At 42.0% G+C, this 7,047-nt stretch overlaps 1 pseudogene; it reads left to right on the top strand.

Moving 5' to 3' along the window:
- Positions 1–1,418, top strand: part of LOC111976341 (sodium-dependent neutral amino acid transporter B(0)AT2-like) — a 22,263-nt pseudogene extending 20,845 nt beyond the window's left edge.
- Positions 1,419–7,047: the final 5,629 nt, after the last annotated feature.

Raw genomic sequence — 7,047 nt, 5'->3', positions numbered from 1 at the left:
TGTGCCTTGAATTCTAAATACATCAGTGTCATGAGCATAGCACCATCACACCACCTCCTCCATGCTTCACGGTCGGAACCACACATGTAGAGATCATCCGTTCATTTACTCTGCGTCTCACAAAGACACGGTGGCTGGAACCAAAAATCTCAAATTTGGAATCATCAGAACAAAGGACAGATTTTAACTGGTCTGGTGTCCATTGCTCGTGTTTCTTGGCCCAAGCAAGTCTCTTCTTATTGATGTCTGTCTTTTTGGTGTCCTTTAGTAGTGGTTTCTTTGCTCAAATTTGACCATGAAGGCCTGATTCACACAGTTGATGTTGAGATGGAATCTGAGATTCCACCCTTTCCACCCATCCCTCTTTGCTTATTTGAGTTGTTCTTGCCATAATATGGACATGGTCTTTTACCAAATAGGGCCATCTTCTGTATACCAACCAATGGGTGCAAAGGGTGGAATCTCAGATTTACAATATATTTTGATTTAACACTTTTTTGGTTACTTCATGATTACGTGTTATTTCATAGTTTTGATGTCTTCACTGTTACTCTACAATGTAGAAAATAGTAAAACTAAAGAAAAACCCAAAAAAGGTATTTGTTTTTTATTTTAAATACATTTTCAAACATTTCTAAACCTGTTTTCGCGTTTCCAGTGTGTGTGTGTGTATATGGATTGAGGAACATATTTTATTTAATCCATTTTAGAATAAGGCTTTAACGTAACAAAGTGGAAAAAGTCAAGGGGTCTGAATACTTTCTGAATGCACCGTTTATTGGTAACATGTTATATGTGATCAATATATGAGCTACAGTTTTTATGACAATAGGGAGATCATAAAGATTCTGCCTTTTCCTCTCTGCTTTAGTTATTCTGTCCTCCCTGTTTGTATGCCTGTCCAAGTCTTGCTCTCAACCTGCCCATCCATTTACATTGTCTGCACCCAACTACATTACCTACTGTCTCCCCACTTTGTATCTTCTTCATATTTGAATTTACTGATCTCTTCCTCAGGCCTCAGAGGTGACTCTGGACTACCCTGACTGGGCCCTGRCTGGTCCCTGACTGGKCCCTGRCTGTCCTGATCATTTTAGCCACATTGCCAGTCCCCTGAGGGGCAGAACTAGACATAACTCCTTAGGAAGTGGCACCGACACAAGGGGTGCATACACCAAGTGCAGCACCGTGGAGTGCGACACCCCGGTAGCCGCTCTATTGGACGAACACCTGGAAAGGAACGGCATGCCCAATGATTCTCCCTCCCCATTGGCTGAGGAGAACCTCAGACTCCTCCCACAGAGGGAAGGAGTGGAGGATATAGAGGATTCAWCCGACTTGTGAGGGGGAGGAAACAAGGAGAAAACAGACTAAAATGAAGGACTAAAAATAAGGAAATATGAGCTGCTAGCTTGCATGATGTCAGATATAACATGGTGGGACCATGGAAGAATGTGTATTGATTGAACAATTKATATTTTTAAGCTGAAATTATTTGTTTTAAAGATTGTCTGCTTTCAGATTTTCTCTATTTTAAATKATTTGAAAGCAGCCATTTTGGGTTACATTTCCATTTTTTACGCAGTAAGCCAAAAGTGAACAACTTTTTCAGTAGTTGTCATTAGTGGTTCGTAAGTGAGGTAACATGTTGCTGAGACATTGCCTCAAATGTTTAAATCTTCAGCCCACCTCGGGTGTTTTTCCACACGGTTGCTTTTTAACATCCCACACTTGGTTACATGGAGTAGAGAACTCTTAAGGACCGGAATATTCCCTTYCACCACAGGTTGGGTGGGTATTGTTCCTTTCACTGTATGTTTGTGTTCCAAAGTAAAAGTAGGAAAAGTTACACAGACCGCCCCTGTTAAATGTCCTCCAAATATGTGTTGAGGTAACTTGGTGAATGCGGGCGCATGCCGCGGGGAAAAACAGAGGTGTGACTATCTGATATTTGCACACAGAAGTCGTCCACGCACTTGTCAATCAAGACGTTGATGGAAATATGTTACAATTGTTCATTTTGGTTTAGTTTTCTTGTTTTAGCATAATGTAAAAGAAAGTCCGTGCCAAATTTCACATTGTGCCTTGGCGATGATACAAGAGCCCAAGTGCAATCTCTACGTTACAGTGCCACCAGCAATGTATCAATTTGACCAGTATATGACCTGTTGGGAAGTCCAACTAACAATTACTCCTTTTTGTTATTTATTGAAGCAAATGGTTACAATGTAGCTTCCTTTTACTCGAGCGTATTGAACTTGATTTTGTTTGTTCGTGGAATGTTTTGAATTGCCTCTGTACCATCAATGCCGTATTGTGTCCGCCCATTAGAATATGTGCCATCAACTTGACTTGCATTCCATTTGACTTTTAGATGGATTTGAATATTTTGAAAGAACAGTTAACACGAGATTCACGTTGTGTGTTTTAAGATGCACGTTTGTTTAAATAGTACCTAAGGAAAATGTAATATAATGCAAGTGCAACTTTTTAATATTTGTCTTTATTTTGTTTTCTTCCTTAGTGTATGTGTGTATTTGTGTATTTATATTTCGAATTACAAAAAAAATGAATCTGGCTAGAATTATGGGAGACTCAGGGCTGGCTTTAGCTTTTGGGGGCCCTAAGTGAAATTTGGTTGGGGGGGGTGGAGAGAAATGTCCAGTTTTACAGCAAATTTCCTACAATTCTACACATTTGGTCATAGGGTGGAGACATTTTTGCAGTTTTAGAGCTCATTTCCTGCAATTCCACACATTTTGCCATGACCTTGTGCCATGTTAATATGAGTGCGTGACAAAATCAATGGGAGCCCCAATTGGGCACCTGGGCACGTGCCTTGTTGGTAATTCAACTATGACTAGATAGCTGACTAATGTACCAATCTAAAAATTGTTAGCCRAAATAGGCTAATTGAGTGACTGTCAGGGACTGACATAACGAGAGAAACTGCTGATGCACAACCAAATGTTTTAATTGCACCTTGTGTATTCTACTATTCTCCTAACTCTCAACAGTAAGTTGAGACCCCGACAATAAGCAGTCGCTTATTGGCTAGAGCTGGCCCTCGGTAGACTTGTCTGACTTGAGCTTGTATTTGAAATGTTTGTTGCCTTAACTCCTATTTCAAATATTCAATATGCTGAAGCAAATGCATGTTTGTTCATGCTTTAGTCATTCAGTTTGTAAAACTGGTTTGTGCCATGATATGGGCATTTTTGTAAGTATATTTCTTTGAGGTAACTGCCTTTTCAGGGCAGAGTCAAGGGATCAAAAACGTTCTCAACTTTGATACTGATACCTGTATGTTAGCAGTTTGTTGTAAGATCATTCTGTGCTTGCTATAAAATAACAATGAACATTGCAAAACCCTGACAATTGTTATTGGAGGGGCTCAAGTTATGGAACTCGTGAGTGTATATTTTGTATGTGAGTGCATGCATGTGCAGTGGATTCGGAAAGTATTCAGACCCCTTGACTTTTTCAACATTTTGTTACGGTAAGCAGACACTAGGCTGCTCGTCTTCACCATGGTTGATATACGACCATAAACAGTGCATTCGGAAAAAATTCAGACCCCTTGACTTTTTCCATATTTTGTTACAGTCTTATTCTGTAATGGATTCAATAGATTTCCCCCCCCCTCAATAATATACACACAATACCCAATAATGACAAAGCAAAAACAGGTTTAACATTTTTATTTTTACAAATTAATTAAAGAAAAAACACATTTACATAAGTATTCAGACCCTTTACTCAGTGCCAAAGCACCTTTTGGCAGCAATTACAGGCTCTAGTCTTCTGTTTGACGCTACAAGTTTGGCACCTGTATTTGGGGAGTTTCTCCCCTTCTCTGCAGATCCTCTGAAGCTCTGTCAGGTTGGATGGGGAGCGTCGCTGCACAACTATTTTCAGGTCTATCCAAAGATGTTCGATCGGGCTCTGACTGGGCCTCTCAAGGACGTTCAGAGACTTGTGCCGAAGACACTCTTGGTTGTGTGCTTAGGGTTGTTGTCCTGTTGGAAGGTGAACCTTTGTCCCAGTCTGAGGTCCTGAGCTCTCTGGAGCAGGTTTTCATCAAGGATCTCTCTGTACTTTGCTCTGTTCATCTTTCCCTCGATCCTGACTAGTCTCCCAGTCCCTGCTGCTGAAAAATATCCCCACAGCATGATGCTTCCACCACCATGCTTCACCGATGGTGCCAGGTTTCTTCCAGACGTGATGCTTGGCATTCAGGCCAAAGAGTTCAATGTTGGTTTCATCAGACCAGAGAATCTTGTTTTTCATGGTTTGAGAGTCCTTTAGGTGCCTTTTGGCAAACTCCAAGCGTGCTGTCGTACCTTTTACTGAGGAGTGGCTTACGTCTGGCCACTACCATAAAGGCCTGGTTGGTGGAGTGCTGCAGAGATGGTTGTCCTTCTGGAAGGTTCTCCCATCTCCACAGAGGAACTCTGGAGCTCTGTCAGAGTGACCATCAGGTTGTTGATCACCTCCCTGACCAAGGCCCATCTCTCCCGTTTGCTCAGTTTGGCCGGGCGGTCAGCTCTAGGAAGAGTCCCGGTGGTTCCAAACTTCTTCCTTTTAAGAATGATGGAGGCCACTGTGTTCTTGGGGACCTTCAATGCTGCAGAAATATTTTGGTACCCTTCCCCAGATCTCTGCCTCGACACAATCCTTTCTCGGAACTCTACGGATAATTCCTTCGACCTCATGGCTTGGTTTTTGCTCTGACATGCACTGTCGACTTTGGGACGTTATATACACAGGTGTGTGCCTTGTCAAATCAATTGAATGTATCACAGGTGGAGTCCAAGTTGTAGAAACATCACAAGGATGATCAATGGAAACAGGATGCACCTGAGCTCAGTTTCGAGTCTCATAGAATAGAGTCTGAATACTTATGTAAATAAGGTATTTCAGTTTTTTTTATATATATAAATTTGAAAAAAATTCWAACGTTTTCGCTTCATCATTATGGGTTATTGTGTGTAGTATGATGAGGAATTGTGTTTATCCATTTTAGAATAAGGCTGTAAGAAAATGTGGGGAAAGTCAAGGGTGTCTGAAAACTTTCAGAATTCACTATATGTATTTATGCATCGCATGTCCCTTTCATACTGTATGTGTGTGTATTCTCTGTTTGGATATATGGGTGGCTGGGGACAGTAGTTGTCTTGGATGCAGTTTTGTCAATCATCTAGGGACACTGGGAGTGGAATCCGAGGGTACAGATACAGCGAGAGAAGGGAAAGAACAGCTGAGTGAACACACCTGGCAGACAGGAGTGGCTGCCAAACCAGCTAAAGAACTGGTATGTAGATACGTCTATATCTGATTTGTATATCTAAATACTGTATATAATTGAATGGGAGACAACCTAAGTATACATGGAAATGCATGAGAATTTAAATAAACAGTAAGTTGTGATTACTAAGCTTAAACCGCATACTTCAAGACCTGTCATTGTATTGGTTGCATGCACATATTTAGCAGATGTTATTGCGGGTGTAGCGAAATGCTTGTGGACCTAAAAGGTAAATGTTGCAACAAGAAGTTGTCTTGTGAGCTGTGTGGTCGTTGGACGCTCATAATAAGAACAGTAATTACAGGAGCTTCTCTGTGACTACTCTAAATATCCTAATGAGGAACTCAATGATGAAAGGGAGACATTTTTAACTGCGTGCACTCAGAGCGTGATAAAGTAGCAACATGGAAGTCATTTCAGTTCTGATCTTCAAAGAAGTCCTCTTTTTTTTCTTCTTATAGGTGAACCTGCTAGTATGGATGCCCTCATGGCCTGCCTGGTGGCCATGTGTCTCTGCCTGGTTCTCCCAGTGAGCTGGTCCCAGAGCACACACAAGTCAGAGGAGTTTATCAATACCCAGCCTCAACCTGCCGCTGGAGTACTACCGCAACCGGCTCCTGCACCAGCACACATACAGGATGTGCTGAAGAGTAAAGAGGAGACCGAGATCACTTCAAAACAAATGTGTGAGTGAGAGTCACAAAGRGGAAATGTTCATAGATGCAGGGTCTGGGAGAGAGACAAATGTTGAATTCACGTCAGAGGGGAAAGAAATCACTGACGGGCAGCTGTTGGGAGAAATGGAGAGAGCAGAAGGGGTGGGGTTCATTTGTTGTTTATTTGTAGTTCTGGGCTACTTATGTTGTGGCTTTTGTTCACCAACAATGCTGTATGTGCTACAGTTTGAGGGTGGGTCATAGTCGATCTGAAAGGCTGGTGTATGAAGTGATGTATGAATATCCAAGGAATTCACTTTTACTTGTTTTGATAGGATATTCAGAGATGGGTAGCAATGTGTCACTGTTTCCCATCAGATGCGAATGTGGGCCACGACAACGCCAAACTGGGCCTGTTCATAGCTTCTGCCCTGGGAACCATGGTGCTGATGGGCATGGTCTACTGCATCTACATGCAGTTTTACACCAAGCACCAGTACCTGCACACCCAGCTCCACGACGACTCTGGTAATAGTACTATCTAACTCCTTTTCAATACTAATAGAGAATTTTACCCTCAACAATTTTGGGCTGGTTTTGGAACCATTGGAAACTATATAGAAATTACTGCACTTGTGATCCCTTTTATTGTTTACTCTTTCTCTGTCCGTCTCTTTTTCTCTTTCTTACCTTCTCTCGCCAAAGAGTTGACCCTTGACCTCCCAGAGGCACCTCCTGTTTTCTTCCACGGTACCGTCGGTGCAATGGACAGAAAGGGAGAGGTGCAGAGATCTGGTAATGGATCTTTCATCTCTACCACACCCTCCATCATCTCTGTACCACCCAGGCTGTCCCCTCCTCCCTCCGCTGTGCCCTACCTTCCCCTCTTCCTCACCTCTTACCCTCTCAGGACCATATCCGTTAGAGATCTGGAGAGAAGTTTTGTCTGAAATGAGTTACTTATCACCATTGACCGGAGACCTATTAACCTGATCATTAAGAACAATGTTTATTCTCTTAGCTAAATTAACTGAAGTTGGTGCTGTTGAACTCATAATAAAATGGACTCTCACTGTGCATTTC

This window comes from Salvelinus sp. IW2-2015, linkage group LG17, assembly GCF_002910315.2.
Source record: "Salvelinus sp. IW2-2015 linkage group LG17, ASM291031v2, whole genome shotgun sequence".
NCBI lineage: Eukaryota > Metazoa > Chordata > Actinopteri > Salmoniformes > Salmonidae > Salvelinus > Salvelinus sp. IW2-2015.
Note: the sequence above shows the minus strand (reverse complement) of the source record. Positions and strands in the feature narration are given on the sequence as shown.